This window comes from Taeniopygia guttata, chromosome 30 (assembly GCF_048771995.1).
Source record: "Taeniopygia guttata chromosome 30, bTaeGut7.mat, whole genome shotgun sequence".
Taxonomy (NCBI): domain Eukaryota; kingdom Metazoa; phylum Chordata; class Aves; order Passeriformes; family Estrildidae; genus Taeniopygia; species Taeniopygia guttata.
In genome coordinates, this window is record NC_133055.1 from 6283022 (window position 1) to 6301676 (window position 18655).

The window sequence follows — 18655 nt, forward strand, 5'->3', positions numbered from 1 at the left end:
ATTTCCTTGGAGAAAAGTAGAAAAAACCTGCTTATTTAACAGGCAAAGCATTCACCAGCACAAAACATGAACAATATTAAACAATAAAACCTGTTGTTGCTCCAAAAGAGATGACAAACTCAGAAAGTCCCTCCGTGGGCTGCAGCTCAGCTCACTCAGGCTCTGATCAGACCCTCCATGGCCCAGGCCCAGCCCGGTGGGCCACAGGTGTGAGCTGCTGGTGCTCTTCTGGTGTTCAGTCCAGAGCAGGTTTAAACAGCTCCAAAGAAAAAGAAAAACCACAGCCCAGGGAACTTCTCTGCCTCAGTGAGCTAAAAACTAACTAAAAGCAAAGGAGAGCTCTGTCCCACCGTCTGTTGGCAGACAACTGATACCTCAGGTTTAAGTTTTTCTGTTCCGTTTCGGTGTGCAGCTTCTAGCTTTAGATTAAGTGTTCCTGGGATCTTTTCACAGGGTGGTGAAGATAAAACAATCCTGTTCTAGCTGGAGAGTCAAGGACAATCTCTTCAAACTTCAGGCCAAAGCACAAACAACAGGAAAAGCATAGGGCAGGCAAGCAAGCAAGCAAGGAGGATAAAAGTTCATAATTTGAAGCTATTAATTGGGATGTTAAATCCTGTATGCAAATGGACTAACACTTATAAAAATGTGAGCTCTCATGGCCAAGCCCTCTTTTGCTTCCATCTCGGAGCCATCTGGGCAGAGCCCCGACCATGGCTCCGGCACTGCCGGGGTGTGGCCTTTGAAGGCACTTCAATAAATATCCACTTTATTCCTCTTGGCTCCGTCTGGCCTCTGTCCCAGCTCCTTAAGGCATCTCAGCAGCCCAGGAACCGGAATGTGGAGGGGTGAGTGCAGCTCCTGAAAACAAACTGCGCGCTTCTTCCTCCCCCTCTTCGCTCTCAGAACCAGCCCTGAAGGTGCAGAACTCATTTCGGGGCCAAACGGACCAATGGGGGTACGAGCATCGTGAGGTCACCCCAGGACAGGCCCTGCCAGGCTCAGGGGTCCCGTCCCCGCCTCATCTCCGGCTGCCGGGGGTCCCCCAGCTCCGGTACCGCCCCTTCCCCTCTGCCGCCCCGGGGGTCCCACGTTCCGCAGCCCCGGCTCTCACGGGGATCCCCAAAACCAATGTCCCGCCCTGTCAGCACCGGGCCAGCCCCGCGTGGTCCCCCGGGACCCTCCGAGGGGCGATCACAGCTCCTCTCCCCCCGAAAAAGCTCCTCTTGGGGAGCCCGGAGGGATCCGGGGCTCGGCATCTGCCGGCTCCGAGCGCTCTCCAGAAAAATCCTCCCGGAGACCCCTCGATAGAGCCGGGGCGAGCTCGGCCTCCCCCTGCCCTGCGGCTCGGGGCTGGGGCGATGCTGGCGGGGCAGGGGTGCTGCAGCAGGATCCTACAGTGACATTTCACTGCCAGCCTTCATAACTTCATCCCTGTGTTGTTGCAGCTCGTGGATTGGGAATGAAATCAGGGCAGGGCCTTTGGTGGGAGCTGCCCTGGATCAAGGGAAACACTGAGAGAGAAACAGAGCAGGCAAAGAGGGGCCGGAGAGAAAGGAGGACACAAACACAATCAGCTGAGAAGGTGGCACTGTGAAAACAGAACTGCAATGGACTAAAAATTAATGCGACAGAAAGAAATAATTTTGTAATTTCCTATCAAAACACATTTTCCTCCGTTTCTCACCAACCTTGTCCTGGTGTCATTCAGCAGGGCTGTCAGAAAGTTCATCATTCTGAGTGGATGTTCCAGGCTGCAGCCACAAGGAAACAGGGAATGGGGATTTTCCTGCTCCTGGGGAGTGAAACACTGATGAAAAATTAAACCCTACAATTTTAATAAAGATGTGTAGAGAATGGGTATGCTTATTTATAACGCTGTGGACGCATGTCCATTAAAGGGCAATAAGTCCTGACATACGTCCACAGTGCTATAAATAAACATACCCATTCCCTACAAATCTTTATTAAAATTGTAGGGTTTCATTTTTCATCCGTGTTTCATTATGGCGAGTCAGGCAGGAGATTTTCTGTCCTCGCAGGGGCAGGGGGTAGAACAGACCTCCTTGGCACACCCGGGGAATTTCCCTGGAGGGGCTCCGCTCTGCCTCGCTTGCCACCTGCGGAGACAGCCAAGGAGCGCTGGTGTGCGATAAAGGGACGGACTGAGAGGGCCCTGGGGTGCCAGAGCAGCACTGCTGGGCAGTCCCTCAGAGCCGGCAGGGCCCGGCCTCGCTCCTGGGCCTGAGTGCCCGCGGGGAAGGGAAACAAGCGGAGAAACGGGGCTGAGGACGTGCACTGTGTTTACAGGCGGTGATTTGTGTGCATTTGAACAGTGGCAAGACGAACTGGGCGGGTTCCTCTGCCCCAGTGGTTCGGACTTGGATTCCTGGAATTTTACTGTGTGCTGTTATGCTGTGTTGTGTTGAGAAAACGGGACACTTTAAGAGATACCACCAGTGAGTTTCCCAGTGAGTTTCTGTGATTCTTCCCCCACATTATAGTATTTTAATTCTCGAGATTATATAGTTGCATTTATAGAGATTTTAAGATTTTTTTTTGCAACAAGTGTAGCATTTTACGCAGAAGAGCTGCACTATAATGATTTATGTTTAACTGTAGCAAAACAAATCAAAGGAATTCCAAGAATTCCTCCCTCACAACAACTTAAGCCCTGACTCTCCTTGAATTTGAGATAAGGACAGGGTTCTGTGTTTGTGGGCATATCAGAGTTTTTGCTGTAACAGACACAGCCTTTTGCAGGGCAACGAAATAAGTGTCAGTAGAAACAATGCTTTAGAAAAAACTGAGATTTTGTAAAAGAGAGTTTAAATAAAGGAAAAGTGCCAAAGTGATAAACGGAATAGCCTACAGGCAATTCCTGGGAGTTTTTGGTGCATTAAGAGGCTGGCACCTTGTATGAGTACTATTATAATGCAGAATTTGTGAGTTCTATGCCCCAAGTGTAAATTGAAGGCTCCTAATCAAGCCAATTCAGAACCTGAGATCTTAAAGCTTATGTGTAAATGATCGCATCTCATACCTTCGACCTGGAAAATCTGTGTGTGAGAAAAACTGAAAAAAGACCATGAGGCTTGGGTAGAAACAAAATAGTATAAGCAATAAAAACTAAGCAAAGCAAAGAGGTTCCCAGAAAGCCTCCAATAAGGGCAGCTCAGAAAACTAAAGGATTTATAACACCTTATTGCAACCAATGCTGTTTTAAGACGGGAAAGCAAATAAGGTGAGGTCTTGTATGCTAATATGTTTTTTCACCTCCAAGAATCACCCAAAATGTCAGAGTCACTGGGTTCAGAGTTCCTTCTGACCCACTGGTGTTAGCTCTTAAAAAAAAAAAAAAACCAAAAAACAGAGCAAAGAGAAAGCAAATCAAATGTGTTGCTCAGCATGCAGTATAAGACCTGTGCAGGTGAGGGCTGCGAGGGGCCGGGACCCGCCCCCGCCGGGATTCGGGCAGGTCTGGGCGAAATTCCCGAATTTTTGTGCGCAACTCTGGTGGGTATGGTTGAAATTTTCGTTTGTAAACTAGGATTTTCTTTCTCGTGCAATCTGTGGTTTTGCAATCTTTCCCCGGCTGCAGCTTGTGGTCTTTTAAACCTTTAAGAACCTTTTTGTACAAGCACAACTTATTCATGTATATTTTACATAATCACGAATAATTCCATAACATATAACATTAGGGCTGCAGAGATCCCTCTGCAGGTTCATAGGTGTGAAAAACAACAACCACTTGGTTTTTAAAATTTTAAAAGTTTGATAATAATAAAATGGTTATAAAAATAATAGAGTAATAAAGTTTAGAGTTAGGACAATTACAAGACAATAAAAAGCAAAGAATTACGGACGTCCGGATGCTCTTGGACACAAAGTCAGGAAAAGCATGACTTGTGAATAAAGGAATCACCCTTAAACCAATACACTTGTTGCATATTCATACATCCTTCATGGTTATGCATACATTCTATTCTAAACAAGAAACTCTTTCTGTTGTACGTCACCTGTTTCCTTTAATCCTCTGGCGTCCTGGAGTCTGAGCAAGGCCTGAAGAAATTAACTTCTTCTGATAAGAAGCCATAAATTCCTCTCCTTTGGAAGATTGAGGTGTTCCTCGAAGCAAGTATCTCATTCTTAAAAAGAAAACTCCCCCCATGTACATAGTCTCTATTTTAATATTATGTTGTAACCTAAAACTACACTTAACACAATATGTAAGAGAATTAATACAGCATAACTTTCTAACATAATACATATAATATTCATTGTTACATTTGCAAAAAGCCAGTCATAAATATGCATTTGTCACAACCCCTCCTCTTATTCTTTATAAATCATTTGGCTTGAGCAATATTTCTTATCCTCTTGCATTCTTTGGACTCTGTTGGTAATCAAATAAAGCATGGGATTAAACAAAGAAGAAATATCAAAACACTTGTAACACATAAAAGGAAGAATCCTAATTTCTTCCACCATCCCATTCTCAATACATTACCCCACCTGTTAGTTTTTAACATTATTTTCCCTTTGGTTTTTTTTGGATGATACCAGGGTCATATTTTTTTTCTGATATCCTTTGTTTTTTCCAGGATGATGCCCTCATTGCCATCTATTTTCAACAATCTGTACACCCCCTTCTTTAGCCAATAAATAGCGTAAAGCCAACCTATTTTAACACACTGCAGTTATAGTTTGGCTTTGCTGACTCAATATTAATTCCAGTGCCTGAGCAGCTTTGTTTTTTATCTCCTCTATAACTGCTTGGAGTCCTATAATGTGATGCAGTATATAATTTGGGGTTAATACAGAGCTAGATTGCTGTGCTGGTTTCACCTTTTTGTTTACTAATTGCCTTTTTACCGAATCTTGGACTATATCTCTAAGATCAAATGTAAAACAAATCCATCTCTCTCCTTTTGGACATTCCATGCCCCAAGTATTACTACTTTTTCCTAAGTTCCTTGTAATCCAATATTTTTCCCCATTTTGCCTGCAGGTACTCAGTTTGGGTGGGTCTGTGGCTGTTGACATGGGTGTGTGTAACAAAAAGGAACTTTGGTTCCTTTCCGTGTAATACTTTCTGTAGCATTTGGGACACGATCTTGCTGGTATCTCAGAAGGGAAAAGACAACAAATGAGAGACAGAAACAGGAATGACAGAGGTCTGGCATGGCTTATACCCCCACCTCCCCTGCCTGTGGGGTTGCTTCCCACAGCAGGTACGTGTGATCTTCTCGGTGGTGAGTACAGTGCTCAGTCCAGGCTTGCCCTCTGTTTCCCTTGTCACTCCTTTTTACTCATTTTTTTAGGCAAGTCCTTTTCGACACTCCTTAACTGTGGTTTCCCACCGTTCCTCAGGTATCTCTCACTCAACAGGCACTAATAATCCATCCACAAAACAAAGTTATTACTTCAGTTGTTTTGGGTTCTATCTGTATAGGGAATTGATTCAGTACTCGATACCTCTTGCAACACGAACATAGATTTTGTGAGCTACAACACCAATTATTCCCATAATTTGAACATTCACTTGTAACCCAGCTAGCGTGTCCAGTATTGGGATGAATCACATAAAATATACAGTATAGTACTGATGGCAATTTCCCTTCTTCCCTGTACAAGCCACAGGCTGAGGCCAGGCTATGAGAACTCTTTGACTGAAACACTCCCGACCCTCCTGTTTGAAGTGGCAGTGTTCCTCTGCCAAGGAGGTGTCGGAGGCGTCTCAGGGTTTATTCAGGCCGGGCTTAGAACCAGTGATGCAAGCTTTGCCTTATTTCTCAGTGAGGTGTTATTCTTTGTACCTGCCTTGGATCATTTGGGTCTTCCCAAACCATTACCACCCAGTCCTCATTGGAAGTCAATTTGGTATCACCCGGTTTAGATGTGATAGTCCATTCCTCAAGTTTCCTCACAAGTCCTTTGGTTTTGCTGGCATGAATTCACCCTCTTTCCGTGGTTTGGATTGCTGCTTTAATGGTACCTGGAAAGGATTTCTTAATAGCACAGTGTTAAAAGAAAAACAATACTGCATTAACTTTTACCATTAGTTTTCTTTAAAACTTTCTGGGTTTAACTAAAAGCTTTTTCTACATCTGCCTCTTCTTCTTGTATCCAGCTGTGTTAATAGCTGCAGAAACCAATTCTTGTTCCTGTGAGCTATAATTATTTAAATAAAAAAGACCAGGCCAATTTTAACATGAGATGTATCACATCTCTTGCCTTTTACTTTTTGGGTAACATTTAACTGTTTTAGTCTTACAGACTTTTAGTCTTCAGAACAAAAGCCTTCTCTTCTTAACAACAGCAATCAGAAAGAAAAAAGAAATCTTGCTTAAGACAATAGACCACTTTGTGAGAGTCACAATCTCTGCCTTGATCTTCTCTCTACTGGTGGTCCTGTTCACAGCCTTGGGTTTAACTCTGTCCTTCCCCACTTCCCCCCCTCCTTGTTGTCACTCTGCCTAGCAGGAATGGGGGAGAACTTACAGATAGCTGTGGCTGAGGGACCTTGGGGGTGTATTTCGCTCTCCCCTTCGCTCTCTTTCTCTCTCTCTCTCCCTTTCTCTCTCTTTCTCTTTCTTCTTCTCTCTTCACATTTCAGCAGCCACATTCCAATATCAGTCCACTTTCTAACATTAATTCTACATCCTGGAGAGGTGAGTCTGCCAATCACCTCTCCCCCCTTTTTCAACTTCCTTACAAAGTAAATTACTTTTGTTATGTGTGTTCTCCAGGCCTGTAATTCAGGGCACCCTCCACCAAGGCTACCAACCACTCACAGCTGACAGTGCAAAAATAAAGACTGTGTTTGCTATCACAATTTTTCCATTCACAAGCGTGAAAATGTTGCAGGAACAAAGTAAACAACAACTTACTTCCAAAGTGACCCTGCCTGCACCAAAACAAATTTAAGGCAATGCTAGTTAGTGCAGTGCAATTTGCAATGAAGCCAAGGTTTGATTTGGGAAGGGCATCTGAGGACACAGAGCATGAGTTTTACAAATCTATAATTTGAAGAGGGAATAGACAAAATGTGGATTCAGTGGGGGAGACAGCAAGTGAGGAATTTGTCTCTGCAGTACTCTCTTTTTGACTGCCAGGAAACACTCTCCAAAGAGGTTCCTACGGTACAAACAATAACTGGGTGGGAAGAGGCGCTCCTGAATTCAAGCCTTAATGTCATAATAGGAAACTGCCCCTGAGCACTGCAGTGCTGGAGCACCCTGCCTGCAAACTCACCAGAGGCAAGCCACTGCTGCCACGCTGCAGGGCTGCCTGCAGCACAGAGGGAATCATGGCCAAGCCCTCCCTGCAGGCCTGGGTAATCCACACAGGGAGCCCAAAACTTCCTCACAGCTCTCTAACTCATTCAAGAAATAAACCTACAGCAAGCAGAGATCCCCCCACCATCTTTTTAATGTGTATGTGTCACACACCCACAGTGATGCTGAAAGTAAAAAAATTAACAGCTTACATTAGAAGATACTGAAACCTTTTCTTCACCTCGCTTTGTAGGTTCCCTTTTCTATATGTAGCCACCTCCAAGTCTGGGGAAAAAATGAGCCCTATTTTTCAGAAGTCTCATGCATGCACAACTCTAGCTGCTGTTCCAGGTACACTGCAAGTAGTTAGCACTTCCAGAAAAAATAACAAACAAACAAACCAAAAAACAAAGAAAGCAAAACACATTTGGGTACATGAAAAAGGACTGGCTGGAAGAAAAAATGTTTCTCATTGACCTACCAAGCAGCTGGTGTTACCTTTAGTTTAACTTTACACACTGAGAACCACTTGAGTGAATAGCCTGCATCAACTCAAAATAAATTAATGGCAGGTTTTGCTATGTCACAGCTGTAAACTAGTTTCTCAATCCTAGAGTACAGTAAGTTATGTATTTCAAGATAAAAATCACAATGCAAATCGGAAGAAATTTCATACTGCATGAGGTGCGCACACAATTGATTTACCTCCAAAAGTCAGTTTATGACTTTTCTCTACCAGGATTGCAGTAGCTGCTATAGCTTGAACACACACTGGCCAGCCTTGATTTACTGGATCCCACATCTTTGATAAATAAGCCACGGGTCTCTTTACTCCTCCCCACTCCTGAAACAAAACCCTATGAGCTACCCCTTTTCTTCATTTCCATACAGATGAAAGGGTTTTGCTAGTGAAGGTAAGCTTAAAGTTGATATTGGGGCTAGTTTTAACTTCAGTTTTCTTAGTTTTTCACCATCTTCTTTGCTCCATTTTATATCATCTCCTCTGTCAGTTTAGTCACACAAAAATTTTACTGCCTGTGTGCATCCTTCAATCTACAATCTACAATATCCCAATAATCCGAGTATTTTTCTGATTTCCCCCTTTGAAGAGGGAGGGGGAAGGGATAGAATTCCTGTGACTCAGTCTGGGCTGAGCTTCTGACTACCCTTACTAATCACATTGGGTGCCTCCTGGATTGCCCCCGGAAAGAGCCCATCTCTGCATGGAGCCACGTTTTTTCATTTGAAAATGAGGTCTTTCTTTCTCTGTCATCTGTGGTTTCTGCAGCCCCGGCTGCTGCTTCTGGTCTTTTAAAACTTTATGAATCTTTTTGTACAAGCACAACTGACTTGATGTATATTTTACATAAGCACGAATTATTCCAAAACATATATTACAATGGGGCTGCAGAGATCCCCCTGCAGCTCCGTGGGGATGCAGAGATCCCCCTGCAGGTCCGTGGGGATGCAGAGATCCCCCTGCAGCCCCTGGAGGAGCCAGGCTGGAGCTCGGGGATGCCTGAGAGGAGGCTGTGAGCCCGTGGGCAGAGGGGCCCCGCTGGAGCAGCCTGGCCTGGCAGGACCGAGCCCGTGGCACAGTGACCCACGCTGCAGCACTTGGAGGGGGCTGTGGCCCAGGGGATGGACTCGGCTCGGAGAAGTTCCTGGAGAAGTCTCGGCTGGGAGAGAGCGCAGGGTGCAGCAGGGAACGACTCCTGTCCCTGAGCAGAGGGAGAAGCCGCGGGGGATGAGCTGAGCACGGCCCCATTCCCTGTCTCCTGCCCTGCCGGGGGAGGAGGTGCAGCTGGGAGCAGGGAGCAGTGGGGAAAGCTGCATTTAAGGCTCTGCACTGACTTCTCCTTATCCTGCTCTGAGTCTTTGGAGTTTTCTGCCGGAAATCTCTCCCCTCCCCCGCTCACCCACAGGGCTTTGGGCAGGTTTCCCTTTTTGGGGGCAATCAAAGCGAAGCACCGATGCACTAATGAGGGGCAGGAGAAGGGAGGCTCCCGGGCTTCCCGCAGAGCCGGAGGCACGGAAGGCGCAGGGCCGGGAAAGCCGTGGCGGGAGGTGCGGAGAAGTTTGTTTGTGTGGGCAGCTCAATCCCGCCTCGGGCCCGGGCCCGTCCCGGGGCTGTTCCTCATCTCCGGCTTTGCCCTCACGCAGCGCGGGGGGCCCTGAGAGCGCGGGGCGAGTCTGGGCCGTGCGCAGAGCCCGCCCCCAGCTCGCTGCCATTGGCCGCTGGTGCCGTCAGTCGCGGTTGCGGCGCGCTGATTGGTGGGAGCGGGGCGCAGCACGGCCCCGGCGGCGGGCTGAGGGCGGCCGTGGGCGGGCAGCGGCGCCATTGGCGCCGGGAGCGTCTGTGCGGGCCCGGGAGCGGCGGCAGCGGCCGGAGCGCGGTGAGGCGGCGTCGGCGGAGCTCGGAGGCGGCCCCGGCGCAGGTGGGAGCCGTGCTGGGTTCTGCGGGGGCTCGGGGCTGGCTGCGGGCGGAGGGGGCGGCAGGGGGCTGCGGCGGGTCGGTGGTGCCGTGTCCGGCCCGTGCTGGCCCCGGGCTGAGGGCGCGGCGGGAGCGGCTGCCCGCGGTCTCCTTCCCGCCGGGGCCTGGGCAGGAGCCGCTGCCGGAGCAGCGCTGGCTCGGCCCGGCTGCTGTGGGTAGGACAGAGGGGGCTGCCCCGCGGCCGGGAGCGTGCGGGGAAATTCCCGACGCCGGAGGTTTCTGTGGCCGGAGGAGAGCGAGGAGTCCTGTAAAAGTGACTTTATTGCCGAGCAGGGGGAGAGGCCGTGGGGCATTTGCCGTGCGCTCTCTGCCATGGTTGTAGTCCGCAGCCTCCTTTTTATCCTCATTTTCCTGGCCGCATCTCCCTCTGCCTTTGCCCACGGGCTGAGGTCCTTGGAAGGTTCAGACTTCCCGATGCGCCTGCTGCCTGTCCTCGTTAATATGCACCCTCCTTTTGTATACCAGCCGATATTCATGGCTCTGTTAAGCCTTTGTTCTCCTGGAAATTCGGGAATTTAGCGGGACTTTGAGAAATTGTGTGGCTCAATTTGTGAAATTTATTTGAACTGATGGTTTCCCCCTTTACTTCCTTATCTACAAGTGCCTGGCCCTATCACCAGGCAGATTTACTCCTTGACTCTGTTTTGTTCTTCTCGGGTCCTCTTTGGTTTTGGGATTATTCTCGGTGCCCTCATTCCCTTTCCTTTTGTAGCCCTTTGTGGATCAGGAAGCCTGGCTGCCGCCTGCATTCCCTGGCTCAGCTGCTGGATGAGCTGCACTGCCAAGGTGTGGAGCATGGTAAAAAGATGAGAGTTGCTGCAGCACAGAAGAGAAGCAGCATTCGTTTAACCCCTGGTCTGCCCGGGAGCCACGAATGTGTGTCGCATTCCCATCCTTTCCCTGTTTGGACCAATACATAAACTGCTCTCCTTTTTCGTTTGTTATCTTTTTCAGCACTTTTCCCTTGTCAGGTCCTTGCCAACAGCAGTTGGAGCCATTTACTTTTGCACAAACTCCCTTTTTTTCTGCTCACAGATAATCTGATCCCATCCCCTGGTGAAATGTTGTGTTCCTCTTTCAGTGGATTGGTCGGCAGGAAGGTCAGGAGCTGGAGCTGTCTGGGTGCTTCTTCTTTTGAGGACAGCTTTTAATCTAATGATGCCATTGAAATGATAAATGGGTTCTCTGCCTCCTGGTATGAATTGGTTTGGGTTGCCAGGGGCTGGTCCATGGTGTTATAGGATTTTTTCTGGTGGCCCTTCATCTTTTTCCTATTTTTGGGTGTTCCCTCAAGCTGGGGCTGCATCAATGACTGCATTTTTCTAAATACATCATCAAATACTTGAATTCCAACTAATTTCTCTGGACTTGTTCTAGCAAAAGCCCCAGTGCTCTGATACACCCTGTACAGCACAGACAGGGGCAGCAGATGTTGGAGTGGGCAGAGGGATTACCCCCCCCCACTTCTTATTTTAGTGAAGTTTTCACAACATTCTCCATTTGCTGTTTCCCTTTGCAGCCTCAGCCATTTCTGTTTCAGAGTCAGATCCTCACCATGGGCTCTGCCTTCAGCCCTGCACATTCCATCTGTGCAAGCAGGAAGAGCTTGGGGTGAGGGGCAGAGGGAATCAGCCAATTCCTGCCCCAGGCAAGAAGAGCCAGGTACCTTGTCCCCGCTCTGCCCCATCAGTGTTAATTTGCATTTCTAAAGCTCCTCTCCTGGGTGCCTGGAATGCAGCTTCTCTTCCAGAGCAGCCTTCAGCAGCCTCAAATGTGTCCCCCTACAACCTGCTGCTTTTTTTTCCCCCTTCAAATCCTCTGTTTAATGTTTATGAGTTAAAAGGGCACCTTTAAATCTCTTCTAGTTTTGCAAAATGCAGCCGAAAGGTGAATGTCAAAAAACCCTGACCAAAATTTTGGCATCGCTAAAAGTGAAACAAAAACACACAAAAATGTTTCAAGGCCATTAATTTTTTTCTCATTCTTCTCAGAGTAAAAACCCATTCTCACATCCCTGACCAAACCTAACCAGCGACATAGAGGTAGGATTATTTAAAAAAATATTCTCATGCTATATACTTTGCACTTAAGCTGCAGGAAAAAGAAAAACTCCACCAATATGTTTAGTGTTAGAGTAAAGGCATTTCTTGATTCTGGCCAGGATGTGCAACAGAAATCATTCCATCTCCACATAGCCCGGGTGTGCAGAGAAAATCGTTCCATGACACGTGGGTTTTACTCGATTTTTCCCTAACTTAATACCGTCTAAAGCGATCTAAATGCATTGGTTTAATGTTCGGTAGTTTCAATTTGTGCAGATTTCTTTGCTTTAGCTGTTAATGAGGTGGGAAGTGCTGGATTTCCTTCTCAGCCTTTTGCAGACCAGGTGTCTGCAGCCCTGGCAGTGTCTGGGGTAGGTGTTGGTTGCTGTTTGCTGCTGGGGTTGATGTTTTGCTGCTGGGTGTTTTCTTTGTGGGTATCTTTTGGGCCATTCCCATTGTGTTGAGATGTTAAACTCATCTCCATTGAGTGGTGTAACATCCCTTAACAAAACCTTTAACATTTCTTCCCCCAAGGCCAAGACAAAGCAAGCCTGAGTAGAGAAATGAAAGGTTAACAATGTTAAAGTCTATGAGCTGGTGTATTTTCCATCAATGCCATGGCAGGCAGGGCAGTGTGTGAGTGTAAGTGAGAGCCAGAGTGGAATTGTGCCGTGCTCTTGCCCAGCAGCTGTGGCAGGGCAGGCCCAGAGAGCGCTGAAGCTGCAGCAGTGGCAGCAAGGGCTGTCCCCGGTGGCTGGAGCTGCCAAAGGAGGGTGGCCAGGCCGAGGATTTCAGCAGAGGATGTGTGGGCAGGCCCAGGGCCTTGCCCCGCTGTGGAGCCCTGGCTGCTGCTGCGCTGCCTTCAGTGCAGCTCAGTGGGGGCCTCCCATCCTCCTGCTGCAGGCGGGAAGTGCAAATCTCCGGGGCTGCAGAGACCTGGAGCCGAGGCTGAGGGGTCCCCCCGTGCTCAGCTGTGCTGGCGGCTGTTTCTGGCCTCGGGGCCACTTGGCACGGGCCACGCCACTTGGCCACCAGTGGTGCTGCTCTGCACTCCTTAGGCAGGAGCCGATGTCCTGCTTGGATGGTGGCAACAGCAAAGTGCCAAGGCAGGCTCTGTGCCAGCCCAGCTTCCTGGGGGAGAGATTGCACCAGAGACAGGATTCTGGCCACAGACTGCTTTAACTGTGCATCCCTTATCTCCACCCTGCACTAGGTGAAGAATTCCCAGGGTAAGGAATTCCCGAGATCAATTGCAAGGGAGAGAATTGAATATCTGGCCTGGGTCTGGCTCTTCTACTTGGCAAAGACAATGGCAAAAGCCGTTTTGTTTTTCATTTTCTCAAGTTTTATTCTCTTTATCCTGTCCATACAACGTGTAGGCTGTGTGGGGTTAAAAAGTCCTACAATGTTCTGGCTGGAACAGAGAATCCTCAATCCAGGCTGTGTAATTCCCTATTAATTCTCAGAATTGGCTCTGCTCCTTTTTGGTCCTGGATAACGTTACTTCTGAGATTGCCCACACCTTCTCTTGGTCATTCAACCACGCAACTTCAGTCAAAATATGTCCCAAATATTTAACGTTTTTCTCCACCATTTGCACTTTTTCCCTTAATACTCAAAAGTTGTTTTTTATCTAGAAAATTCAGCCATTTCATAGAGGCTTTGTCTACCACTTGTTCTTGTGCTCCTCATTGGAGCCATCAGATTCCCTGACTGGCAGGATAGGAGTGCTGTAGGGAGACATCCCTGGCTCCAAAAGCCCTGCCTTTAGCAGGGACTCCATACCAGGCTGTGAGCCCTTCCTTCCCTCCCCTGGAACAGGGTGTTGCTTTTAGCCCCCACTTGTCCTGGTTGCTTCCAAGTAATTTGGAGAGGCTCCACATCAAATTTTCCGTCTGGGGCATCCCACACCTCTGGGTTCCCTTCAGCATAGGCCTTGCCAGACATTTGACACAAAGGTACAGCAGCAATAGCCTCTGTATCACCTTTTACAGTATTACAATGCCACCATCGAATTCCTTCCTAGTTAATAACAATCACAGTAGGAAGAGAAAGAAATTAGTTTATTTCAAACCTATCCTCCACAGCTCCTAATAGTGATTGAACAAATGACACCAGCTCAGCTTTCCCAGTTATTCCCTTAATAATGAAAACATTCCTTTACATTTTTCCCCCCTTAGGTGTAAGATTCAGAGTGGATGGAGAGGCCCCTGTGTCCATCAGGAGAGGCCTCCTCTGGATGCAGACCCAGCCTGGATGTTCTCCAGGGCTGCAGTGTGGTGGGTCCCCGGTGGGATGGGAGCTCAGAGAGCCCTGACAATCCATGTCCATGCAGGGGTGGACTCGCTCCTCCTGAGGGTGCTGCTGTCTGTGCTTGCAGTGTCCTTGTGGGCTGCAGCTGGAGCCCTGACTCCTTCCCAGGGGCTGTTTGGGTGGGCTCTGCCCTGGCCAGGAGGGCAATGCCTCTGCCAGGTGCTTGTGGCCGACGCCGTCCCTGGGTGCTGGGGCCCCCTTGGGCCCTGGGGTTGGTCCCTCAGGGGCTGTGGGAACTCTGCCATGGCCTTTGCCTTCAGCTTGGCCTTTTGCTCATCCCTTCTTGCCTTCAGCTGCTGTGCCTTTGTGCCCAAGTGCTGCAGGGCCTTCTTCTGCCACTCCTGCAGCCCCGGTCACTGCCTGTGGGTGCTCATCCTCTGAGAGCTGCTGAGCTTTCTGCAAAATCTTTCCTTTCTGCAGGGACCCAAACCAAATCCTTAACAGAAAATCCTGATCCATCCATGTGCACTCTGCATTTCCCAGAGGTTCCTTTGTTTTGCTCCTTGTGCTCAGGGTCCCCTGCACAGCCCGTGTGGCAGAGCCGGTGCCTGTCCTGCCGCAGTGTCCAAAGGCGGCCCCCCCGGCGGGCAGGGCCGGCAGCTCCCCGGGGCCGGGCAGCGGCCGGGGCGTCCCGCAGCCTCCTGGGGGCCGGGGGCCACTGCCGGCCCTGCCCGGGGCTGGTGGGGTCAGGCAGCGCCCGGCGCTGAGCCCCGGCTGCCCCACAGCCCCGGCCCAGCCCCGCAGCTCCCCACAGGCCCCCAGCCCTGCTCCCGGTCCCGCACCTCTGCGCCCGCTGCTGCCGCTGCCCACCACAGAGAAACCCCTGACATCCTGACCTCCTGCTTTTCCTCTCCTGGAAACTGGGAATTCAAAGTATCAGCTGGCAAATTGTCAGGATAAGGCCCTGCTGAAAAACATCCCAATCATGAATATTTTTCTCTTCCTCCTCTTTTCCATCATCCTTTTTCTTACCACACACATTCCTCCTGCTGCTTCTTGCCTGAACCATATTGCTGCACACCCCTCTTCACCCGATCCCTTCCCAGCACACCAACACCATCCATCCCCTGTTGTCCAAATCCCTTCTCCCCTTTCCTTATTGCCCCCCCTGGGTGTCCATGTCCTTAATTACCTCTGGGGGAATGTGCAAACCACCTCCACATTTTCCCAAGGGACCCTTCAGAGACATTTTGGGGTCATCATCCCTTTGGCCAGGACCCCTCCCTGGCTTTCCCTTTTCTCCCCTCCATGGGTGCCCTGCCATGTTCACTCCCCGAAGATCCCAGGGCACTCACTGATGAGATTTTCAGTGCTCTCTCCCTGCTGACTCTTCACAGACCCCCCTGATGTGTCACTCGTCTGTCTCCTGGTCACTCCCGGGTCCCCAATCAATCCCCGGTGCCGCCGCCAGCCAAGGGAGCCGATCACCCAAAGTGGGTGAGGCACCTTCAGCTGCACTCCCTGCCCCAGGGTGTGCGGGAAAATTGACATCACCAGAGGATTCTGTCCACAAAGCTGACAGAGAAGTCCTGTGAAACTAATTTCATTCCTAAAAATTGGAGAGGCCATGGAACATTCCCCATGGGATCTCTCCAATTGCTGGAGGACACAGCCTCCATTTCATCCTAATTCTCCTGGCCACATCTCCCTCTGCTTTCCCCATTGGCTGAAGTACTTGAGAGCTACAGACTTCCCAATCCACCTACTACATACTCCCTTAATATGCTCCCTGCTTTTATACAGCAAACGATATTCATGGCTCTGTTAAGTCTTTGTTGTTCTTCTGGAAGTTCATGAATAGAGCAGGGCCTTGGCTGAGCAGCAGTCTGTGTCATCAATTAATAACATTTTCTAAAACCGATTCCTTCTCCTGTCACTCCCTTGTTTACAGCTCCCTGGCCCTCTGAGCCTTCCCCAACTGGACTCCCCCCCTCGGCCCCATCGCCCCCGCGAGGGGAATTTGGGGAGGTGGGAGTGGGGCAGCGCCAAGGCCGGGCCCCCCCGCGCTGTCCTGGCGGGAGCGGCTGCAGTGGGGACCGAGTGTGGGCGGGAGCGGCCGAGAGCCCAGCGCTGCCCCAGCCCGACCTGCCCCAGCTCCATCCCTGCCCCTCGGCTGGGATGCTGTGGGTCTGGGGGGAAGAGGGAGCCGGCAGTGGGTGCTGGGCCTGGGGGCAGGAGGAGAAGGGAAGGAGAAGCAGGCTTGAGGAACAGAATGGTCAAACGATGCAGGTGGCAGGAGAAGGTGGGATTGTGCAGGAGAAGGAGGAATGGCCGGAGGAAGAGGAGTGTGAGGAAGAGTAGAGACACAGGAGGAGGAGGAGGAGGAGCAGAAGGAGGAAGCAGCAGAAGGTTCCACCCCTCCCTGTGTCTGCAGCCTCCCCCAGCCCCAGGAGCGTTGCTCCCCCCACATGCAGCAGGTGACTGTGGAGGGGGATCCAGGATTTTCACGGGGTGAATCTTGGTGTTTCTGAGCTTTCTTGGGCTAAATGTTGGTGCTTAGGTTTTATGTGGCAGCTGAATCTTTATGTTTTGGAGGAGGTTTTTGCTGAGTTGTGATGTTTGGGGAGCTTTTGATCTGTATCTTGAAGTTTGTCGGATTTTTGGGCTGAATCTTGGTGTTTTGGAGGTTCTTACAGACACAAGATTCCCAATGACTTCCTGAGATGAACTTGGGCAAGGAGGAATATCCAGTCCAAGGTGCTCTCCTCTTGTTTTTTTCCCCAACCAGGATTTTTCATTCCCTGGGCGTGTCTGGATGGAGGAGGAGGAAAAGCCCTGGAGATGCTGCAGGAGGAGGAGCTGCAAACCCAGCCCAGGGAGCTGCGGGGAGGAAAGAGCCCCCCTGAGCCAGGAAGGCGGGCGGAGATCCAGCCGGAGCTTGGAGCTGGTGGAGAAGTCTCATGGCAGGGAGAAGCCCCACAAGTGCTTGGAATGTGGGAAGGGTTTCAGCCAGAGCTCCCACCTGATCCAGCACCAGAGGATCCACACTGGGGAGAGGCCCTACGAGTGTGGGGAGTGTGGGAAGAGGTTTCAGACCAGCTCCGATCTCCTCGTACATGAGCGGAGTCACACAGAGGAGAGGCCCTTCCGCTGCCCCGACTGCGGGAAGGGCTTCAAGCACAGCTCCCACCTCTCCGTGCACCGGCGCATCCACACCGGGGAGAGGCCCTACGAGTGTGGGAAGTGTGGGAAGGGTTTCAAATACATGTCTCACCTGATTAAGCACCAGGTGATCCACACTGGGGAACGGCCCTATGAGTGCTTGGAATGTGGGAAGAGCTTTGGGTGGAGCTCATACCTGAGAACACACCAGCGCATCCACACAGGGGAGAGGCCCTACGAGTGTCCCCAGTGTGGGAAGAGGTGTCAGACCAGCTCCAATCTCCTCCTACATGAGCGGATTCACACAGAGGAGAGGCCCTTCCGCTGCCCTGACTGCGGGAAGGGATTCAACCGCAACTCCAGCCTCACCGAGCACCGGCGCATCCACACAGGGGAGAAGCCCTACAAGTGTGGGAAGTGTGGGAAGAGCTTCTCCAGGAGCTCAAACTTGACCCAGCACCAGCGGAGGCACCACTAAGGGAAGCCCTGTGAGTGCTCCGAGTGAGGGAAGAGCTTGGATTGAAGGAAGAGAGTGAGGGAAGAGCTTGGAGTGTGGGAAGAGAGTGAGGGAAGAGCTTGGAGTGAGGGAAGAGAGTGAGGGAAGAGCTTGGAGTGAGGGAAGAGAGTGAGGGAAGAGCTTGGTGCGCTGCTCCAGCTCCATCCCCCATGGGAGGATCCGGGCTGGATGATCCCCAGTGACCCCCGTTGGGCAGAGCCCTGGTGCCCCCGTATGGGGAATAAAACAGAGAGTAAAGCAATGGAGCACATAAAGGGGCCCGATATCTGAGGCCTGACTGAGCAGAAACTGTGGGAGACACAGACACAGTTTAAGTCTCCCTGGGCAAGAAGTGACCGAGCAACGTGGTGTGAGACTTTGTGATAAAATAATGTTACCAGGTGATGTCATGTCATGAAGAATGTGTAACCAATGGGAAATTGTTCCAAAAACAGAGCCCTATATAAGGACCATAGAAGTAAATCCCTGTATAAAAACCTGGTACACACAATAAAATTGGCTTTGGTCTAATCTCGGATGTCCCCGTCTCTCCCTGGTGGAAATCCCTGTTGTGGGTGATCCCCGTTGGGTGGGGGGAAGGGGTTGGAGGGATTTCTTTCCCTTCTCCTCGTGCTGCCGTGGTTTGGTTGGTAATAAATTCCCTCCCTGTGCCCGGGCTGGGTCTGTTGTCCCCGTGCCGCTGCTCGGGGCGGGATCTCTCCCGTTCCTTCTCTGCACTCCCGGGCCTCTCCTCAGCCAATGAGAGAATGCGGTGGACACGAGTCAGCCAATCAGAGAGAGCGGCGCTGATGACTCAGCAGTTGCCGGGCAGACCCGCAGCAGGCAGTGTTCCCCGCCCGGACCCCGCCCTCCCTGCCCAGTGCCGGCCCCGCCGTGGGGTCCCCCCAAGTCCCTCCCCAGTGCCCCC

The 18655-nt window shown here is 50.5% G+C and overlaps 1 pseudogene; it reads right to left on the reverse strand.

The window, feature by feature from the left end:
- Positions 1-18655, reverse strand: part of LOC140680996 (uncharacterized) — a 608239-nt pseudogene that overhangs the window by 95970 nt on the left and 493614 nt on the right.